The 22,276-nt window shown below is 37.1% G+C and overlaps 1 protein-coding gene and 1 pseudogene across 2 annotated transcripts in view; both read left to right on the top strand.

The window, feature by feature from the left end:
• The window catches only part of IMMP2L (inner mitochondrial membrane peptidase subunit 2), a 920,367-nt gene that overhangs the window by 568,509 nt on the left and 329,582 nt on the right, over window positions 1-22,276 (top strand). The window lies entirely within an intron of this gene.
• On the top strand, window positions 1,433-7,738 carry LOC105943381 (60S ribosomal protein L17-like; annotated as a pseudogene).

Below are 22,276 nucleotides of genomic sequence, written 5' to 3'. Positions count from 1 at the left end.
GTTTTGAGGTTATGAATCCTTACGCTGTTGCATGTTCATGAAGCCTTGTATGGTTTCATCAAACAGGAATGATAATCTAGCTGGATAGAATATTCTTGGTGAGGTGTTCATTTTATTTAGTTTTGTACCTTCTTCTGGCTTGTAATGTCTCATTTGATAGATCTGCTGTATATCTTCTGGTCTTTTATCTATATGCATGTTTCTTTTTTGATCTTGCTGCTTTAAATATTCCATGTATATCTTTGGATTTTGTCATTTTGAAAATAATATGTATTGGAGTTTTCCTAATTGGGTCTATTTTCACTTTGACCCTTCAGCTCTCTTAGATCTCAGTGCCTATAATCCTCAGTTCTGGAAATTTCTTATTGATGATGTCTTTAACTCTAGTTTCTTTATTTTCCCTCCTGTTCTTCAGGACTCCAGTGATTCTTATATTGATCCTCTTATCTTTATCCCATAGTCCTCTGAAGTGCTGTTTATTTCTTTTCAGATTATTTTTCACCTTCTGTTATTTCTTAACAGTTTGCTCTTTCTCATCTTGGAGTTTCTCAATCTTTTGCTTAGCCTCTGTTACTCTGCATTCAGAATTTCTAATGACTTTTTTTTTCCTTTTTGTGTCACACCTGGCGATGCATGATGCACAGGGGTTATTCCTGGCTCTGCACTCAGGAGTTACTCCTGGCGGTGCTCAGGGGACCATATGGGATGCTGGGAATCAAACCCGGGTCGGCCTCGAGCAAGGAAAATGCCCTATCCGCTGTGCTATCGCTCCAGCCCAATGACATTTTTTTTTTATATCATGACAATGTTCTTCATTTCTATCATTTCTGAATGTAGTAATTTTTTTTTTCATTTTGACTCATACTTCCTTATGTTTTGCTGACTACCTGTGCTGTCGTTTCTTTGAACTTATCAAACTTCTCATCATCAGTGTCACAAAAAACACTGTTTGATGATTTACTGATGTTTATGTCTTTCATGATACCGTTTTCACTCATTAAACTTGATGGGTTTCTGTGTGTTTTCGCCAAAGGTTTTCTGGTGTTCTTGCTGTGCTAGGAGTGGACTTTTGTAGTTCACCCCCCCACCCTCCCGAAGATGTTGAGGGATTAAGCGGATGTTGCTCTCTTTCTTCTCTTCCCATCCTCAGAGAACAACAGGAACGATAACTGTGAGCAGCATGTGATTTGTTGAGTAGATTTGTTCAAGAGCTGTGGTGTGAGCCCTTAATATGGCGCAGGTCTGGTGTGGAGGCTGCTGGAATCCACCCAGGAGGAAGGGGCTATAGCTACTGTTTGAGTTCTGCCTCTTCAGAATAGATCCGTTGATATTAGTCAGAGACAAGCCTCACTTAGGGTAGTGGAACAGCAAGCAGAAGGTTAAGAGAGTGATGATTTTTATAACATAAAATGTTTAATAAGAGACTTGACTAATGGATAGGATTTGGGTGCAACAATGGATAGGATTTTTCAATCAGAATAAGCGGATTAAGAGAACAATGTCACGATCTAAATTTGTAATCAAATGTGTAGGTCAGTTGCAGAAGGTAAAGGTGAAGAGTAGTGGGAAGGGAGTTATTGTGGAAAACATTTTAGTTAAAAGAAGATGCTGATAAATGTTTCTAATCTTAGATAATAGGAATTCATTATGGTATTGATTGTTCTGTTTTAATTGGGACCCAATATTTTCTATGTAATTAGTGGAAGTATGAGGATTATTTAGCTTACTGTTTGAAAATTATTTAGCTGGTCTGTGTTTGAAGACAGGATAACAGGTAGGGAAAATATATATATATATATATATGGGAAGGTTAAAATGGTCCCTCAAACCTGGATTCCAATTCAAAAAAGACAAAAATAAGGAATTTTTGTGTTACTTCATGTCAAAACTCAGGAATATGATTTTAAAAAGTGTGTATCAAATGAACAGTGTGGGGAGATACTTTATATTGCTTTGATAATACATTGTCTTAATTTATATATAAATAGGTTTGAAATATAAGTTCAAAAGCAATAGGAGGTGTTTTTGCTTCATTATTGTCTTTGTGATTTTTATACTTATTTCTTCTATTTTTTGTATCAGTATGAAAATGAGTTAATTTTTTAAAAAATAAAAAGATAAAAAGATATTCATCCAAAGTATGTCCTCTTTTATTCATGAACTACAGCATCTTTAATACTTATGAAATATTATGTTTTTGTTATAATAGTAAGTCATAATTCTTTTGTCAGGAGTACAGTGCCTTGTAGTTTGTTGACGGTGATGAGCAGATGTATGAGTTTGTTAAAGAATTCACCCTGAGAATTATAGCTGTGAGAAAGTTTATTGAAGAAAAGTAAACATATGAAGAAGAACAAGCAGGCCATTACTCCTGCATAGAGAAATCCCAAATAAAAGGCTCACATTTTGCATCTTACCTGGGCTTGCATAGCCTTTCCTGAAGTTGGAATGAGAGGGGTATCTGCATCATAGTCCTAGGAATCAGGCCTGAAATAAATTTTTAGAAATAGTACTGGCATGCATTTCAGACTAGTGGAATTTAAATTAGTTGAATTGCACATAGCCTCAGTCAATTGGATTTGAAAGAGGGCAAGATTTGTGTGTGTGTGAATTGAGGTTACCAAGAGATTCCATTGCAACTCTTGCCAATCTTGGGATAGAATTAGGGCACAGGAGCATATAAAGAAGAGGGGAGGGGGGCTGGAGCGATAGCAAAGCGTATAGGGCATTTGCCTTGCACGCAGCCGACCCAGGGTCTATTCCCAGCACCCCATATGGTCCCCTGAGCTTTACCAGGAGTCATTCCTGAGTGCAGAGCCAGGAGGAACCCCTGAGCATCGCCAGGTGTGACCCCCCCAAAAAAAAGAAGAGGGAAATTCAGAAGGGGCGTAGGACCTACAGTAGAGTTGGTGACTGGTGATCAAGGCTATGCCTCTAAGCTTCTGGATACCTGAATTTCTTACTGAGACTCTGTTCAGTGAATCTGTTTGCTACTGCTCTGCTCTCTGCTGCTGCTTTGTGTCAGCTGATGCCAGATACCTGGATCTCTGCTCCTCTGTGTTCTTGAATTGCTGCTTCTGCTGCTTTGATGATGCTGATCTGTCGAATTTCTGTCTAAGCCAGAAAACAGGCATCCCTGGTTCCCCAGTGAAATGAGTGAATTCTGCCATCTGAGGAAAGAGCCCCTAGTCCTGGGCCACAACATTAATATTTAATGAAAACTTAGTACTTGGCAATATCTTTCCAGAACAGGGTGGCCCTAGGACACAGCCTCCTCACTATATTAGGTGTTGGTACTTTTGGGGAATGCCCAGAAAAGAGTATTCAGTTTCAAGACCACGCACAGGTGTGTAGGTATTAAGAAAGCAGGAGTTAGAGAAGGGGAGATACCAGGAAGCAAAATAAGATCACTGATACTAACTAGTGTCCAAGTTGGAAACCTGCAGACTGAGAGATTTAGGGGTTCACTGGAGAGTAGCCCCAAATTAAAATCTACACTGGTGAAGAGATGGATATTGGAGTACTGTATGAAATCCAATCATGAACAGCTTTGTAGCTGTGTATCTCACTGTGAAAAATAAATCAAGGGATACATAAATAAATAGAATTTCTCAGTTTCTGATAGGTAAATGAGTCTCTTCAATCTAGAAATAATTAAGTGGAGGCAAGTGTCCCCGGTAGCTGATAGACAACACAGAGACTCATAAAGCCCTCAAGTTTCTGAACTGCCAGAGAGTTACCTGATGAAGATACCCCTGTACACTGCTGGTTTAAAGGAATCTGTCCATTCTGAAGATGAATAAAAGGAAAGAAAAAGAGTCCTTGCACAGGCCACTGGTATGAGGGTGACAAGTAGGCAGACAGTCTTGCGAAAGAAGTCACTGAGAGAATGATCGATAGAAGAAGGGGAAATCGGTTGCTTACAAAGAAGGGTGAGCTGGTCTTTATTCCTGGAAGCACCAAATAAAGACGAAGTTTTGCATTTCATCCAGGCTTACGCACTCTTTCTTGAACATGAGATTTGTTGTCTACATGAGAGTTCAGGGAGTCAGTCTGACGTATATGGCACACAGGCATTATTAGAAATATTGCTGACGTGCATATCTCTCCTTGCTCTCGGTGTGTATCCTTGTTGGTAAGTATTCTGCCACTATCTGGACCTCCTCCCGGGGGAATGGAAATCAACTGAGACATCATTGAGGGGCTTCTTCTCCCACACGGGATGTTTGAGATATTTATGGCTTACAGCATCTTGTTTTCTATATTCTGCATTGTGCCTGGGAGCAAGGAAATTATTGAAGAGAGGCATTTTATAACTGTAGCTCTTATCTTAAAAATAGAGGGTTTTGTTATCCAATATTTATCACATTTTCAAATGTTGAATGCCTACTTTTTTGAATCTGAACATTTAGAATAAGTCACACACCATAGAGTTTTGTTTTAGCCTTCAGCTTTTAACACAGAGGAAACTCAAAAACTGAAAGTTGACTGAACATTTTCTGACCTGTGAGAGGCTTTGTCAGGACATAATATTTTCTTATATGTGCAAAGCATTATCATTTATTAATCTTCTGTACACTTTGCATTGATTATCCTAAATGATGTGCTTTGAAATACCACTGCTATGTAAACAATTCATAGGATTTGTACTAATCCAGTGTAACTCATGAAATTTACTTTTAATTATAAAACACACATTTTCATCTTATTGCATGAAAATTAGAAAAATGTCCTCTCTAACAGAGGAAAAGAAATAGCATTAACATGTACTGCTAATAAAAAGGCATTGTACATGACTGAATTCATCCTTGTCCAATAACTGTTCAGGATTTTCCATAATAAGAGTTAAGAGCTCCAGAACAATACAGTGATATCTAATAGGTCTAAATTTTTATCTGCCATATAACTAGAGACTAATGCTGGGTTTTCAAGTGGGAAATTATGTCTTTAACTTATGGTTTTTGAAACCAATCTTGAGAGCTGGGTGATATTCAGGGCTGCTCATGAAGCATAAATATACTGCCGGAGAGATATTACAGGGATTGACTTGTTTACCTTGTGTCAGCTGGTCCTTTTGTTATACCTGTCACCATAAAGAGTTCCCTGAGTGTTTGTGGAGTAACAGCAATCTAAGAGTGAACCCTGAGCACTATTAGATGTGGCCCAAAAGACAAATAGCAATAGTGAAAACAAACAGAGGAAGAGAGAGGGGGCGGGGAGGGAGAGGAAGAAAGAGAGATGAGAGTCCTACCTTCTCTGTAACCACCAACCACCATCTAGTTAGGATATAACAGAAATAACTGAGATTAAAGATTTTTGAAGACTCATTCTAGCAATGAATATGGCCAACAGTAATAAATGTAGACAACAATATTTACTTGTGTATTCTTATATATGACCTATTTAGATTTGTAATTAATCTAATATTTAATGCATCAGAAGTGATTTTTCATTTGTGGGCCTTAGATATTATAGCCATAGCTTTTAAATTGTTTTTAATAGTTATATAAGCATTACTTTTTATGTTTCTGATTATGGGAGATAATTATAAATTAATTTACAGTCACAAAGCATTAAGAAATTGTCAATATATATTACTGAAATTCTTTATGTAGCTAAATAGTTGTGTGTGTGTGTGCTTAAGCTTGAATCATTGCTTTATAAAACCTTACTTGATGCTTACTTCTATAAGCTTCTCATTAGTGTCAGTAAAAAGCTGGTGTATGAGTTTTTACTAAGCAAGGCTCTTGAACAAAAAGAGATTGCTGGTAGATCAGAAAATACAAATGATTGGTTTTAGTCCACGTATAGTGAATGCAGGAATATTTCCTATGTCCTGTTGAATTTGTAAAATAAAACAAAAGTTCATATAATTAAATCTTTATTACTGACAAATATTTTTATTAATTTTTCTCATAATTTAAAACAATTTTCTCATCATATGTATTTGAGGAAATATAAAAGAATTTTAGAAATTTTATTTGAAACTTTGAATATAAAATTGTAGAATTTTTGGTACAGTTATTAATATTTTAGTTTAGGAAAAAACTGCTTTTCACAAACTGCATGCCTATTTTTAATGTAATTGTAGATAAAGTTTGTTTAAATATTTATAATCCCCACATGAAAATATAACCAACCCAAAATATTTTAATATTTTTTCTAGATATTTTTTCCTATGCTCATAACTAATCTACATAATTCTATATTTTGAAGATTTAGGTCTACTTGAATATATTTATAGATCTTAATAGATTAAAGAAATCTGTATTTTTTGTAGGAAATCTGTATTTTTGTATCATACTAAGTTAATATTTAGTACAAGCCTTAAGATACAAGTTTATTTAACTGCTTCCTTATTTTTTAACTTTCTCCTAAAGCCTCTCCAAACTAAGAGTAGACCCTTTACTTTTCCCTCCACTCTTAACTTCACTTACTTCTTCAGTATCTTATTTTTTCTTTCTCCCATTTATTTTTCTAGCATTCTCTGTTAAACTGATCTGTGAACAAATTATTTGACAGATAATGGAATAGTATGCCATTCCTCTTAATAGTATATTTTATTAGTAGTAGAATATTTTTTGGAGATTTGGGACTTTAGCTGACTTGAGCAAGTATAATTTTTAACTAATATTTTTAAGTATTAGTTAACAAAAATATAGAGTACTGTCATTAATGATATGTGAAATTTAATACATTGATTTATTCTGAAAGATATTTTGGACACTGACTTTCTGTATCCATCTGTTAGTAACGTACAGTTCATAATAGCAAATGAATAAATGGCTCTAGATAACCTCACATTCCTGAAAGATATCTTAAACTAGTGCTTCCAAAGTCGCATAACTTCTTATAGATCCTTAATAATTTCTTAACACTCTTCTACTAACAACTTGGAAGAATTAGTTTTCATGAAGCTAGTGTTATTATATTGAACACAATTTGGGAAATATAATCTTGAATATTAAAATCAAAGAAACATTTGAAATGACTGACAAAAAAACTGAAAGAACCGCTTAGATTTTTGTATGTAGGTTTAGAAAGTTAACTGATTTCTGGCTCAAAGAGAGTTGACGTTGCATTTTTAAAAACAGGTCTGTTGAGTGGAGTCCAGTGCCTTGTGATTACCTGTTAGCTCTGATTTCCATTTCCTTTGTCAAGAGTTTCAAGATAGCTCTTCCAGGAGTGGCCTTTGGCTGTCCAGGAAATAGTGCACTACTTGTTAGACCCCGAGAACCTGAAAAAATCAGTAAGTCCGGAAGCTCAAACCTTCGTGTTCACTTCAAGAACACTCGGAAACAGCTCAGGCCATCAAGGGTATGCGTATCTGAAAAGCCACTAGATATCCAGTGTGTGCCCTTCAGCGTTACACGGGTGATGTTGGTAGGAACGCCCAAGTTAAAAACAGTGGGGCCTAGCACAAAGTCAGTGGCCCAAAAAGAGTCCTGAATTTTCACTGCACATGCTAAAAAATGCAGAAAGTAATGCTGAACTTAAGGGCTTAGATGTAGATTCTCTGGTCATTGAACATAGCCAGGTGAACAAAGCATCCAAGAGGCACTGCAGAATTTACAGAGCTCCTGGGCGAATGAACCCCTCTAAGAGCTCTCTCTGCCGCATTGAGTTGATTCTTACTGAAAAAGAGCAGATTATTTCTAAACCTAAAAAGGAAGTTGCACAGAAGGAAAATATATCATAGAAGAAACTGAAGAAACAAAACCTTAAGGCCTGGGAATAAACTCAGCAAAAAATAAATAGAAATCAAAGTAAATTGGAAACAAAAAGAATTTAAAGATAACAAGAATACATGTTTTTGTGAGAATCAACTCTTATTGTTTTGTTTACCTGTTTATAAATATTTAAGATCATTAAATTCAGGAAAGTGTGCTCTTTATCCTCTTTCTTGAATTTTTAACTTACTACCTTCCCATGCACTCCAAGTGGATGAAAGTGATGGGGATATTTTGAAATGGGTTGTTTGTGGTACTTTTTTTTTAATTTAATCTTTCCAGCTTCCTTCTCACCCAGAGACCAGCCCCAAGTTAACAGATTTGAATCAGGGTCCTCTAGGTCAAAGGAAAGAGATAGAAATCAAGGGGAAAAGACATGTGACCAGGTGGCTCACGGCCTCCTGGACTAAGACTGAACTAAGTGTTCAGTATTCATAGCTTAGAAACTAGTAACCACGGAGCAGGGAACAACATTCCTCATTCAAGTGCTTAACTACCTTTATGTTTACGTATCTAAAGAGATGATAATAATCATCTTTGTGAAGGGCTTTCACAACAGGTAGTCCCCCAAGGAAGAATCCACAGTTCAGGCAGCATTTCACCTACATTGGCCTAGTTTTCTGGATTGCTAGGTCCCATACACTACCACTTCTGTCCCTTCATTTATCTGTCTACTAGTTCCCAACATTCCTTCACTATTTTGACATACTTTATTCAAACAGAGCAGGCCTGTTCTCCTGTGCTCTGACACTTGACCTATCTCTGCGCACTATTGTCAGACTTTTCTAGTACTTCAGAAGAATTTAACCAGAGCATATAATCACATCGTTATGCATATCTTCACTAACAAGGGGGTTATTTCTGTTAAATTCCTCATAACTTCAAAAATTTGTTGAATCTTAGTTTCTTCCCTAACACCATACCTCAGGCTAGCCTACCTTAAACATATGGGCTCAGAATTATTTACATTAATATACAGTTGGGGAAAAATTGTAGAATAAAGTTCCACTTTATATTAAGGCACTGAACATGTTATGTAATTGATTGAATGCATATGGAGTGATAGCACAGCAGTAGGGCATTTTGCCTTGCACGCAGCCGACCCGGGTTCAATTCCTCCACCCCTCTCAGAGAGCCCAGCAAGCTACCAAGAGTATCCTGCTCGCTCGGCAGAGCCTGGCAAGGTACCCATGGCTTTTTCGATATGCCAAAAACAGTAACAACAAGTCTCACAATGTAGACATTACTGGTGCCCATGAATATGTATAGAGGGAGAGAGAGAGAGAAAGAGAGAGAGAGAGAGAGAGAGAGAGAGAGATTGAGTAAAATGAAGCTTGGAGTTTTGTTCATTTTTTTCCCCCTCATGTGGCCAATTGCCATAGGCCAAACATCACAGAGATTATCTTACTATATATTACCAGCTTAGGGAATGATAATAAAATTCAAGTTTTAAAGTATGTGTTCTACTGATTGCATAAAATGAAGTAAAAAAAAAATCACAAGTCAAACTTATGATGGCAAATTGGGGTACGATTAGGATAAGAGTTCACTCAGGAGGAAAAGTCTTTCAAGATACAACATGTGAAACATTAGAAAAATCTGTAGGGCATTTTCTTGAAGTCAATAGTGATATTGTGTGATTTTTAACATGGACTACGAGGATGGATTTCACTGTACCCTAGACAAAGTGTCAGAGCACTGGGACAGATGTTGGAGGCTGTTTTTTACAAATAGGCCAGTTGAGAACCAGAGGAGCTCTGAGCTTTAAGGAACTAATGCTGTTTCCTTACCCTATTTTTTTTCTCTCTACATTATGCTATTTCTCATTTCTCTTTTAAAAATTCTCCTAGTTGAAGTGGGAATTACAGATGACAGTCTCTGGCAAAATCTGCCAGAGACTTGGAAACTCTTAAAACAGCATTTCCCCCACAACCTGTTCTCTTTGACAGCGTAGATTCTTCCATATCTTAAAGAATTATCTGACTTTAAAGATCTTTTGTGATACTTGCCTGAAGAACTCTCTCATAAGTTCCGAATAGAATCCATTTTTTTGAATCAGAGATTTGTTCATTGAATTGCTTTCTGAGCAAGAGGGCTGAGAGCAATGTGCTGGGGTGAAGAGGGGTCACCCCAACCTTGAGTGGAAGCTGACGATGGGGTGGGAAGGGTAGCGAAGTGTCACCCACCTTTTAGTTTTACGTATCTTACAAGTACAACCGAGAAATGCAATGTTTACACAGTTCTGCTATTAGCTCAGTATATTTTAAATAAAATAAATACTCAGTGTAAATTTGAAATGGACAGATGGAATCATTGCAAGGCAGACATTTGTGACAGAGGGCAACCTGGTTTGCCAATGCAATCTGTGATCAAAGTCTAAATTTCCCTCAAAGAATTAGCAAATCATTTTTTTCTTGCATGTTTTTAAAATCTAAAAATTCTGCCTCTACCTAGTATTGAAAAATTGGTTATATTTGTAAAACTTTGGTATTCCAAAGGAAACATTTCCAGTGAACTTCGTGTCCCCTTTCAATTTTGTAGTCTGTTTAAGCATCAATGGATTACTAAATGTGACTGTGTTTTTTCATTTGTAAGACTTATTCTGTAGGAGTGGTGTAGTTTTCTGTTCTATAAATGATAGCCGCTACCTCTGAATATCAAATAAAAATGGAAATGTGTTGATTTGGAGGGAAACAAAGATTTTACTTTAAATCTGATGCTTACACATGACAACTACTCAAGAACCAGTGTATTTATTTAAAATGTCAATGTTTTTGTTGTTATTTTATTTCTGACAAGCATGCAGTTTACATTTCAAAAAAATAAAGCATTAGCACGCTTTTTAAAAGTGGTTTTAAATTTGGTTGGCTTGTATTTTATATTATTGTTTGAGTTATACCTTGTCACAGTGTTAAATCCAGAAACATTGAATAATCATTTCTGTTTTCAGACAAAATAGACTTTATTGTGTCAACCATACCTGAATGCCCCAGAGAATTGCCTTTATATGTCACTTCTGTTAAAAGTTATGAGATAAAAATCATTTTTGAATTCTAAAACATCTGAGTTTAAGAGACTGATGCATATCTGAATAATCTTTTAAAAGTATAAGAGATTCAATCATAATCTGAATTCCTGTGAAACTGGTCTAGTTTGAGTCAAGTTTTTGCATGTTCAGGAATGCAATGACTGACAGGGATATGGTCATAGAATATAAGTAAATCTGTTTTCTAATGCCTATACATGTTTTATTTGGAGCATGTGTCAGTGATCAGGAACGGAGAAGAGGAAAAGGGGAAAAGCTGCAGAGTTTAAATATTTAGAAAATAATTAAGATAATCTTAGTAAGTGAGTAAAAATGCATAGTTAATTTTCTTCTAGTTTCTTTCCTGATACTACCTATATAAAAGACAGAGACATTAGGAGGGTTGATTTCAGCCAGTAAGCAAGTACCTAGATGCTCAGTTACAATCTAATTCTCTTCTAATCATTTTTTCTAAATCATAACAGGGTTAAGGAATTTGACTTTTATTTCAAGTCCTTTGTACAATTTAAGAGAATAATTATAATACAATAAATATTTAATATAAATGTAGGACATAAGGGGAAATGCAATAGTCAATTCACTCTAACTGATCTGAGCCAGAAGTCTGAGAAGCTTTACAATGGAATATGAAAACAGCTTTTCTTTCATGACTCTGGTGACACATTTGTACTTGTAAGTTCTGTTGACTAAATTTCTAACTAATAATGGGTGGGGAAGCAGCAAGTAGAGGCAGTGACTTCTGAGGTATACCTTAAAAATATCCTGTTTTTGAAAGTGTTATTACAAAAATGTAATGTTCACTTTTTATTCTGTTTAAATTATAACATTAAGACTATTCTGATCTGGACCACAGAGATAGTACAACGATAGGATGCATATCTTGCCCATGACCCACATATGGTTCCACATATGGTTCTCTGAGCCCTGCCAGGAGTAATACCTGAGCAGAGCCTGAAGTAAGTCCTGAATGTAGTCCCCCAAACAAAAACAAACAAAAAAGACTATAATGGACGATAATGAGTGTTATTTAGAAAAGGCGACAAGAAAATGTTTGTAAAAATTTCTCCATGCATTGTCTTGACATTGAGTCTATTATACATCCTTAAAGTCTGGGTTCATTAATAGCTTATCCTACTTCCTTTTCATATTTTATTTTTTTATTTTTTGCTTCATATAGATTAATATCCAATAAGTTCTATTTAATGGAATAACTATTTTATTTCTTGCTACTTTATAAAGAATTCACATAAAGTTTTCAATTCGTGGAAAATTTATTTTTTGATTTCATGTAAATAAATAAACAAAATTATTTATTTTGTGTAAAATATGAAATGTCAATAAATATTATTTTAAAGATGTAATCCTAATTCAAGGGGAACCATATTAGAGATTTAATAAATGATTTTAATCTACAGCTTTCTATTTTGTGGGAACTAGCTGATCATAAATAATGGTTGTTCTATCATATGACTTTTACCATTAAATGAGAAAAACTATGTGAGCACAGGAAATTTTCAAAATACCATTTTCCCATAAGAGACTTATGAAATTGCAATAAAAGAATCTATCTGAAAAATTACTTTTATCCAGTTGATGAAGTTGGGAATGGATTAGTTTATTTATGATAATTAAGAAAAATGAACTTAGAGGAAAAGATAAATATGATTGATATATACTTTTCATGTCTTTTCAAATATACATTAGTCTCCACAAAGCACACTTATATAGTCACAGTGGAATCTTTTTAGATAGTTCACAGACCCCGTGGTGTTAACTTCTTCATGGTGCCCATCAATTTACTTCATTTTTGACCTAGTAGGACCACCTCCAGGGATCAGAGAGTTTTTAGGTCTTCATGTCTATTCAGCCCCAGGATTCTCTACTGAGACTGCCAACAGAGGTGCAAATTTTGATGTTCTGTATATCTTTTCCCCCCTAATATGAGAACTTATGTAGTAAGAACTCAACTAAAACTACTTAACTTTGAGTAACTAGTGATCTAGCTAGGGTCAAAATGTTGCCCTAAATACGGAGTTTCAAATTAATGGCTTCTTCATGGAGGTGAGTACCTGGATATGTGACCTGATTCAGTTGTATGCCTTTGCCTCAATGACGCAGCAGGGTCTAGCTTTGGAGGATAGTAGCTCAAATGACACTGTGTAATTTTTTTTTAAATATGAGAATTTCACAGGGAAAATCACTGTTTTGATTCAGACTTTCTAATAGAATTTAGAATCAGATTATTAATAGGCTGAGAGTAAATATATAACTAGTATTTATTGGAATGCTAGAACATGATTTTGTAAACAATACATATAATTGTAAATTACATATATATGGGCTGGAGCGATAGCACAGCGGGTAGGGCTTTCACCTTTCACGCAGCCAACCAGTGTTCGATTCCTCTGCCCCTCTCAGAGAGCCCGGCAAGCTACCGAGAGTGTCTCGCCCGCACGGCAGAGCCTGGCAAGCTACCCGTGAAATATTGGATATGCCAAAAACAGTAACAATAAGTCTCACAATGAGAGACGTTACTGGTGCCCCCTCGAACAAATCGATGAGCAATAGGATGACAGTGACAGTGATATATATATATGTATATTATCGTAGATAGTAAAAATATATATATTATAATTGATGTTGATGGAGTTCACACAGTTCTCGAGCTGGAGAGAGTACAGAGGGCAGGGTGTTTATCTTGCATCCTGTTGACCAAGCTTTAGCCTATGGCATTCCATATGGTCCCCAAGCCAGGAGCAAACCCTGAGCACAGGGCCAGGAGTAAAGACCGGAGCATCACCAGGTTTGACCTAGGATCCAAAATAAAATAAAGGCTTTAGTGAAGGTCACAGAGTTCTGAACAGAATAATCTTGACATATATGCTTTAAATCAGTACACTGTATAGCATTTAATTATCACACAAATGTGTTATACATTTTTAAAATTTCAAAGAAAAATATCTTGCAATGTATGTTTCACTTCAATATGCATCAATTTTAACTAATCCCTTTATATTTAGTTCCACGTGGTTCTTTTTCTTTCTAAGAAATGAGAAAACAAAGGTTGTGAAAGAGACTTATTTTTCCTGAAATCAAATACACATACTTGTTTCAACTCTCCTAACTGAGAAAGTGGCAGGTGTTGCTTTTGTGTGGTGCTTCTCTTCATGGATGCAACACAAGGAAAGTGGCACCAAAGTAGAAGATATTCAGATAGAAATGGGATCTTCTCCCCCAGGCAGATTTGGGTGGAGAGGAGGAGGAAATGTTAGCCGGAAATTAATAAGGCAACCCTCAAGTTTTTTTTCAAACATTAATCATCCCCCAAGAGTGTAGCCACAATTGTTACTTTGACGCCAGTCTTAAATCTACATTTTGTAAGATTTTTCCTAAGTGCAGTATTAAGCATGACTAATGAGTTTCATTTGACAAATTTGGACTACCTTTACAAGGGAATTGCTCACTACCACAAAATTATAACTGTGTGACTTTTGACATACCAAATAATTCAGTAGTGTCAAAACCTTAATTTGGGTTCATAGCTCATTGAACATCAGCAATCAGAGGATCTCCGTTCTCTCGATGTTTGAAAGCCCTGTCTGAAGTTTCTTACTATGATGGAAATTATGGATTGGAAAAACTTACCACGAGAAATTATTAAATTTTGAAAAAAAGAAGCAAATTGTAAACATCATATATGATTTCATCTTTTTAAAAAACGTGTGTGGTGAAGGGAGAAGGCCAGAGATATAGTACAGCAAGTAGGGTTCTTGCCTTGCATATGGCTGACTCAGATTTGATTCCTAGTATGCCATATGGTCCTCTGAGCTGTATCAGCATGATTCCTCACAGGAGTCAGCAATAAAATAAGATCTCTGGGTGTGACCCAAATAAACAATATGTGTATGAAAACTTAGAAAATATGAGAAAAAATAAGTACAAATGTTACTAGCAGCCTTTTTAAAAAAATGTATAATGGGAACAGAATGACTTTGGAAAAATAAATTAAATTTTAAAATAAATAATGCACTGTAGCACTGTCATCCCATTGTTCATCGATTTGCTTGAGTGGGCAACAGTAACGTCTCATTTGTGAGACTTGTTACTGTTTTTGGCAAATCAAATATGCCACGGGTAGCTTGCCAGGTTTTGCTGTGCGGGCGGGATACTCTCAGTAGCTTGCCGGGATCTCCAAGAGGGACGGAGGAATCGAACCTGGGTCAGCTTCGTGCAAGGCAAACACCCCACCCGCTATGCTAAAGCTCAAGTTCTAAATAAATAATAAAATAAAATAATAAAATATGAAAAGTACCAGTAACATCTTTGGAACAATTTGTTGTGTTACCATGATATCAAATGATACCACAATACTAAATGCCTTGATATATTCTGCCCTATAGAAAGTTGGCATGTATTATGAGAATTCATGTGGATATCTTCTTACACATATATTCTAGAAAACTTGGATATAAATCATATGGTGCTCAAGAATACCTGATTGGAACCAAATATTGGTTCAGTAGATCACCTCTAAATTTGATATGATAAATTTCATAGAACTTTCATGTGGAGGTTTCTCTATGTGTCTATCAAAAGAAAGAAATAAATAGAATTCAGATCCGTGTGATATCAAGGATAAGCTTTGAAAACATAATGATAGGTTAGATAGTTCAGATAGTGAAGGACAAATACAGTATTATCCTATTTATATGAGAAACCTAACAATATCCTATTATAGCTCTTGTACCCTAATTATTATTAAATATGTTACTTATTTTTAAAGCACCAGTACCTTAGTTGAATATAACAAAAGTATTAAAATAATTATAACATTGAGACACCCTGGTCTATTTATGGAAAAAGATCTCACCTATAACAAGATAAATATGTAGCAATGGAACCTCTAAAAATGTTAGATAATATAAGTACTAAAGGAATTCAAATGAAGTAAGTTTTTGGTTCTTTTCTGGTTTTTGGCCACACCTGACATTGTTCAGGGGTTACTCCTGACTCTGCACCTAAGAATTACACCTGGTGCTTTTGGACCCGGCTGTGGAAGGAGCATGATGGAGGGGCCCGAGGGAGCGCCCTCGGACCCCAAGCAGCCCACTGAACTAATTCCGGCATGGGACCAGAGACCCCACGGCGTGCGGAAGCTGTGGGACCCGGGCATCCCCCAATTCTTTTAACCTGTCTCTCTCTCAACTCCTCCCTCCTGAGCACAGCGCAGGGGCCGCGGTTTTCCTGAGCGCAAAACGGAGACGCCGAGCCTCTCTCTAGGTTTCTCCATCTTATGAGCACCATAAAAGGGTAAAAGTTTATAGTGATGTTATTTCTGGTTGTACTTTCCCTGGACTTTATACAGAAACCCAAAAACGCGCGGCCGCTGCCGCGGCCGCGCGACTTAATGTCATCTTAGTATGAGCAATATGTAATGGTTCCTTTCTAATGGGGCGGACTTTTGTGGGAGATCCTAATAGTAAGTCTGTTGCTGAAATATTGAAGGCAATCAAAGTGGTAGCCATCTCACTAGACTGAACTAAGCTATATCCCCACGCCGGCTGAGAAGAAATTTTCTTCTTTCTCGGGAAGAAACGCGGTGTGTCATCAACTACAGTGTGATGTCCATTAAGCAAACAGACCTGGTGGCGTGGGAATGGGATATAAGGGGAAAAATTATGTACAAGGAACAGCGGGACGCTGGTGGAATCTCGAGCCGGAGCCGACACCAGCGCAAGACCGTCGGTTCCAGAGACTGCTTGCAGATACTCTACAAGTCTATCAACTAAGCCAGAGCCCCACGCCTGCTGATGACGGGAAATAACCATCCTTTTCGGTTTTTTTTTTTTTTTTTTCCCTTGTCAGGCAGCGTGGCGATTACTAAAACAGGCGTGAACTCGGTGGCGCGGGGCAAGGGGGAAAAAGAAAAACTATGTAACAAACAGCGGGACTTAATATCTCTATATTCTTAGCAATGGAGAACTATCAAATGCCTCCTTGGCAATAGGACTGCTTTTCTTTTTTGGGGGAAACCCCAACAACGGTAGTGAGTTGTGTGTTGAAACATGGAATGTAATCGAAATAAGGCGTAAACGAAGTGAAACATATCATGTGCAAGGGTTGGGACTGGGGAGGTGGGAGGGGGCGGCAGGTATACTGGGGGGGTTGGTGATGGAAGATGGGCACTGGTGAAGTGAAGGGTGTTTGAGAACTGTATAACCGACATAATCCTGAGAACTATGTAACCCTCCACATGGTGATTCAATAAAATTTAAAAAAAAAAAAAAAAAAAGAATTACACCTGGTGGTGCATAGGGAACCATATGGGATGCCAAGGATTGAACCCAAGTTGACTACATGCAAAGCAAGTGCCCTATCCACTTTCTAATGTCTCCAGCCCTAGTAAGAAGATTTTTGAAAATCCTAACTATCTTTTGGCTTTCTGGCTAATTTTTCACATTCAGGTCTTTACTAGTATCAGTTCTATTGCACATGCATGTTACAAAAGCCATACACCTTAGCTTTGAAGTTATTTTTGTGCACTGGTTTTTGTGCATTAGTATTTATATATACTATTGTACTAATGAGTTTTTTCAAAACTAAAAGCGTGTGGGAATATCTTAAAGTTTATCAATGCATAGGTAAGTTACAATACTTTCAATTTATACAGAAAGCATTATAGTTTTGCATTTAGTGGAATGGTAATGAAAGCGTTGTATCACTAACTGACTGTACAATACAATGCAGTGCCAGTTTGTCTGGTCACCTGCATCAAGCCAATCACCCAGGCCCCAAACTACCATTCATAATGAAGTGACTCTTGAAGGACAATGTGTCACCAGGTCTATGTGTTGCTTCAGCTGACTCTAGCATAAGACAAGTGGAAGATATGGTCCTGAAAATTAGTTTTCTAGATCAAGATACCTTATTAAGCAACATTTTAGCAGCATTTTAGAAATGCTGCATGCGACATTGTCCTAAGCTAAGGTTAAGGTGATAAAGCAATTGAGCCTTTTAACACTTAAAGAAAGGTGGAGGTGAAATGCAATAGTCATTCAAAACAGCAAATAATTAATTAAGTCTCTTTGTTAATAGGCAGGAGGTCAAGTACAAAGCCACAGCAGTGACATAGTTTGCATTCTAAAAAGTAGAGTCATTGACTTGAAAGTGGTGAGATTGGATTGTGGGGAACTAATTAAAAATGAGGTTTTAATTTAGAAAGGTTGTGATGTAGTTTGAAAGATGCTGTTAGAGACTGAGATATGGACATTTCCCTTACATTTTTGTCTTATTAATTCTGTAGAATTACAACCCTTGAGTTCTCTTTCCTTGCTTTTTCTCTAAATAAATGATACTACCTATTTGTTCAAATCTGTAACTAGTAATTTATGGTGGGATATTGATTTTGTGGTTAAATCGCCAACTATGAGTAGATAGGTATTTTATATAAAGGTTAATGAAAAATATGATTTCCTGGAATATTTGAATGAGTTAGTTCTTCATCATCAGACTGCTCATTGTTGTGACTACATTTTTGAAGCCTGGAGTGATAAGAATGTAGAGCATGACAATTGTAAAAAAAGAGGTGTTCAGAAAATTTTATTTAAATGTCAACATAAAATGGTATTGCAGGGATGAGCAGAGGGTCAGAAATCAAATGTCCAGTTTACCTGATTGAGAGATGATATAGCAAAAAGATGGGGAGATGTTGATGTCAAACAATATCTTTGTAAAGGATAGAAAAAGCAACTACCATTCTATGGATTATGCCGTAATGAATTAAAGGAAGGTAACTTGTGCCAGTCAACAGCAAGGAGGGGTGAGCATTGTGCTGAAAAAAGCAAGGGAAACAGATGGCAGGGAAAGAAAAAGGTTGATAAAAGGTGTGAGAAAAAAAGTAGCAAGGCCTGGGGGCCACACTTCTTTAAATGAAGCTTTCCTCTATTAAAAATACATAGAGGATTTTTCTGAAAATATTTTGGTGACTTTTTTAAATATCGTTTCAAGAAAAGCATTTTATTTTAGGAAGGAAGTAGGCTTAAATTGCATATGTTTGAAATAGCAATTAATAACGTTATATAAGTCAAAACATCTCTCCACTGGGTCATCTAAAGCTTGAAACCATTTTCCATATACCCCACTAACATGGATTGGATCCCTGAAAACTTTATACAGTGGAGTGCTTTCTTAATCACTGGTGTTTGCACTCATGTCTCTTGGCAAATCTCCCATGCTACCGTCGTGAAGGAAACTCCTAAGATTTTACCATTCAGATGAAGAATGGTGGGTGGTGGGCATATGTTTCGCAGAATCTGTGCTTATTTCAATCAAGGCTGCCTTCGTGCATTTAACCCACAGGCATGTAAAACCAGTTGGAGATTATTTCCCTTAATTCTATTTGGCCTTGTTCTCCATTGTAGAAACATTTGAGGATTACTAATGGTTATACCTGTGTCTAGGAAGAGACTCATTAAGCTTCAGCTGTGGGAGCCATATGGAAATTAGCCCCCCTATGAATTTCTTCTGAAGAGAAGATAAGGGTTTGCTCCCATTTTGACTTAATCTCTCACTTCTGTTCTGGTTTGGAGGGAAGCTGTGGATCATGTTTGAGCTGTGGCATGGTTTCTGAGCCTGTGAAACGCACAGCGCCCGAGGAGCACGAACATGACAGCTGTAGAGATTAGAGTCCATTTTGTGTGCGAACGGAATTAGAGGACTGACGCTCAGAAAAGCTGGCGAGCTTTCTCACATTAATCAATGTCTCTCCACCCGAAACCAAAGTGGCTTCCTACAAGGAACAACACATGTGGGCTGACAATGTATGTTCCCGTTTTAAGCGAGTTTCCGTTGTTTGGAATAACATTTTATGGGCTGGAATAATAAGTGTCTACAGAAAGTGTACACTAGGATAATGGCAGGAGAGGGGTCAGTCTGAAAAACTGCCATCTCAAATAGTATTTTATTTCTGTATTCATTTTTTTAAATTGTAGTTTAGGTGATATGGTTACAATAGTGCTAATATTTATGGTATTGATGTACAAAGTTACTGCCCTTTCACTACCACCACCGTGGATCTCCACAACTGTCCTTTGGTCACTTCTCGTCCACCTCTTCCTCTACCACCCTCCCAATGACGTCGGTGGGCCTCACGGGTGACTTTCGTGAAGCGGGGAGGAGAAAGATGGTCACTTTCTCTCCAACTGCCTCAAACACCCGGGACCCAGGGTTACTGGGTTCTTGTCTCGCTCGCGGAAAAGAATTTCAGGAGTAGACAAGCAGTGAAGTAACAGACTTTATTTAGAAGGTCTTAGGGAAGGAGGAAGAGATAAGTGGAAAACTTATCTCTTCCTCCTTCCCTAAGACCTTCATCAGTAGGAGTAACGCGCTCAAGAAAGAACGCGGCTCCTCCAAAGATGGAGAGCCTTGAATGGACTATTTGGCTGTTTTTTATAGGTTCTTTACAGCCTGCCCCCACCCACATGGTTTCTTTCCAAGTATACCAGGGAGGTTGGGAGTGGTGATAGCCTTCTTTGGGGAACCTCCTGGGGAGGGGTCAATTATCCTCAGAGTCTGTTGAAGGTCTTATCAGGTGCGGTTCCACAGGGTGGGGGTCTATTATCCTCAGAGTCTGTTGAAGGTCTTATTGGGTGCGGTTCCTGTGTCCACAGGGTGGGTCAGTCTCAGGATTCTCCTCCCCGGAGACTTTGATGATCTAAGTTTCATTGCCAGGGGCCTTTCCCTACCTACCTGCCTACATCACCAAGATACTCAGTCTATATAAAGAAGACAAACCTGAAGACATTGCATAGTCACTGCTAAATGTGTGCTATCAACTAAAAGCAACAAGGCAATTGTTTGCTTTATGAAAAGGTGCATGAGAGTTCAAGTTATTATTATAAGTTTTAGAAAGGGGTTCTTTCCGTATTTAGAACATTTGCCAATGTAGGAACTTTTTGATTTCTGGAATCTCTTATAAAATATAGTACTTTCCGTAGATCACCAAATAATTATTCTTTCCATAAAGGAATAATGCCAGGACTCTGAGTAATAGCAGTAGAGCCCGTCTTTTCTGATTCCAAGGCCCTCTCAAGTTTTTACAAACTAAATTCAGCATTTCCAGTGTCTTCTGTCTCCAAGAGTTTCTGTATTATCTTTGGTGAACCCATTATTATCTCAGTCTTCTGAATTTCCTAGATCAGTTATGTTTCTCTGTGTGGACTGGTTTACTCTTATAAAATCTCTTATTAACAGTTAAATATCTTTTTGCACCTTCCTTTTGTTGTCCCCAGTGTTTCTGTGCAATCTCTCACAATTACTATTTTTTGAACAGTGGCTATCCTCAGCAGGGAACCAAGACCATTCTGCAATGCTCTGCTTCTCTATGTGGGCCATACACTTCCTTGCTCTGTCAGTGGTGCTCAGGATTGGCAGTGCTCAGGTGTGATGGTGCTCTGGGGCCATCTACTACCAGGAACTTCAGTTCTGGGCTTTGGACATGCTTAACGGGAATTCTATTACTTGAGTCATATCCCCAATTCACTCACAATTCTTTTAATCCCTTATCCAAGTTTTTGCCATTCTCAGTTTTCTCCTTTTACCTATGTACACTCAAAACCCTTTCTAAATTCAGTCTGTCATCATATATATATATATGTATATATATATATATATATATATATATATACCTCATCACATACTCTACTTTCTGTAGCTCTGAGTAGTGCTATCTTCCAGAGAGAAAAATATTAGATCTCAAAACAAAAGTATGCCGATAAGAATAGCAATTAGATCAGTATGATTAAGTGATCAGTCCTGATTAATTTAATCAGTATGTTTTAGTTTCTGGTATTGATAAATAAGCTATCATAGTAACAAGTTGTTGCTATATAAATAGAAAATAAAATGTACAGAAAAAAATCTGATAGCTTAGCAACCCAGCTCTCTAGCCGAGCAAGTGCATGACAATAGTTTTTCAGAGATGACTAGTTGCTGTTTATTTTTTTTTATTTTTTTTATTTTTTTTGCTTTTTGGGTCACACCTGGCGATGCACAGGGGTTACTCCTGGCTTTGCACTCAGGAATTACCCCTGGCCGTGCTCAGGGGACCATATGGGATGCTGGGATTTGAACCCGGGTTGGCCGCGTGCAAGGCAAACGCCCTACCCGCTGTGCTATCGCTCCAGCCCCTAGTTGCTGTTTATTTTGTAAAATTCCCAAACTCTTATATTTTTTTCCTTAGGACAATTTGCTAAAACTACTCACTCTATAGTTGGGGTTATAAAGTTGACATTTTCAGGGGAACAAATTGTATGTAGTTATTGGTGCCTACCTGAGAGTTATTCCACTAGACAATAGTGCTATATTTTAAAAATTAATAAGTTCAACAGGGTTAGAACAGAAACTAATCAGGATGCTGCATAATTTACTCATTCGCTAACCTCTACACTGTCAACATTTTCTAGGATATTGAGCATTTTAGAGAAATTAGGGTACTTTCAGT

This window comes from Sorex araneus, chromosome 1 (genome assembly GCF_027595985.1).
Source record: "Sorex araneus isolate mSorAra2 chromosome 1, mSorAra2.pri, whole genome shotgun sequence".
NCBI classification, from domain to species: Eukaryota; Metazoa; Chordata; class Mammalia; order Eulipotyphla; family Soricidae; genus Sorex; species Sorex araneus.
This window is presented reverse-complemented; position numbering and strand designations above follow the sequence as displayed.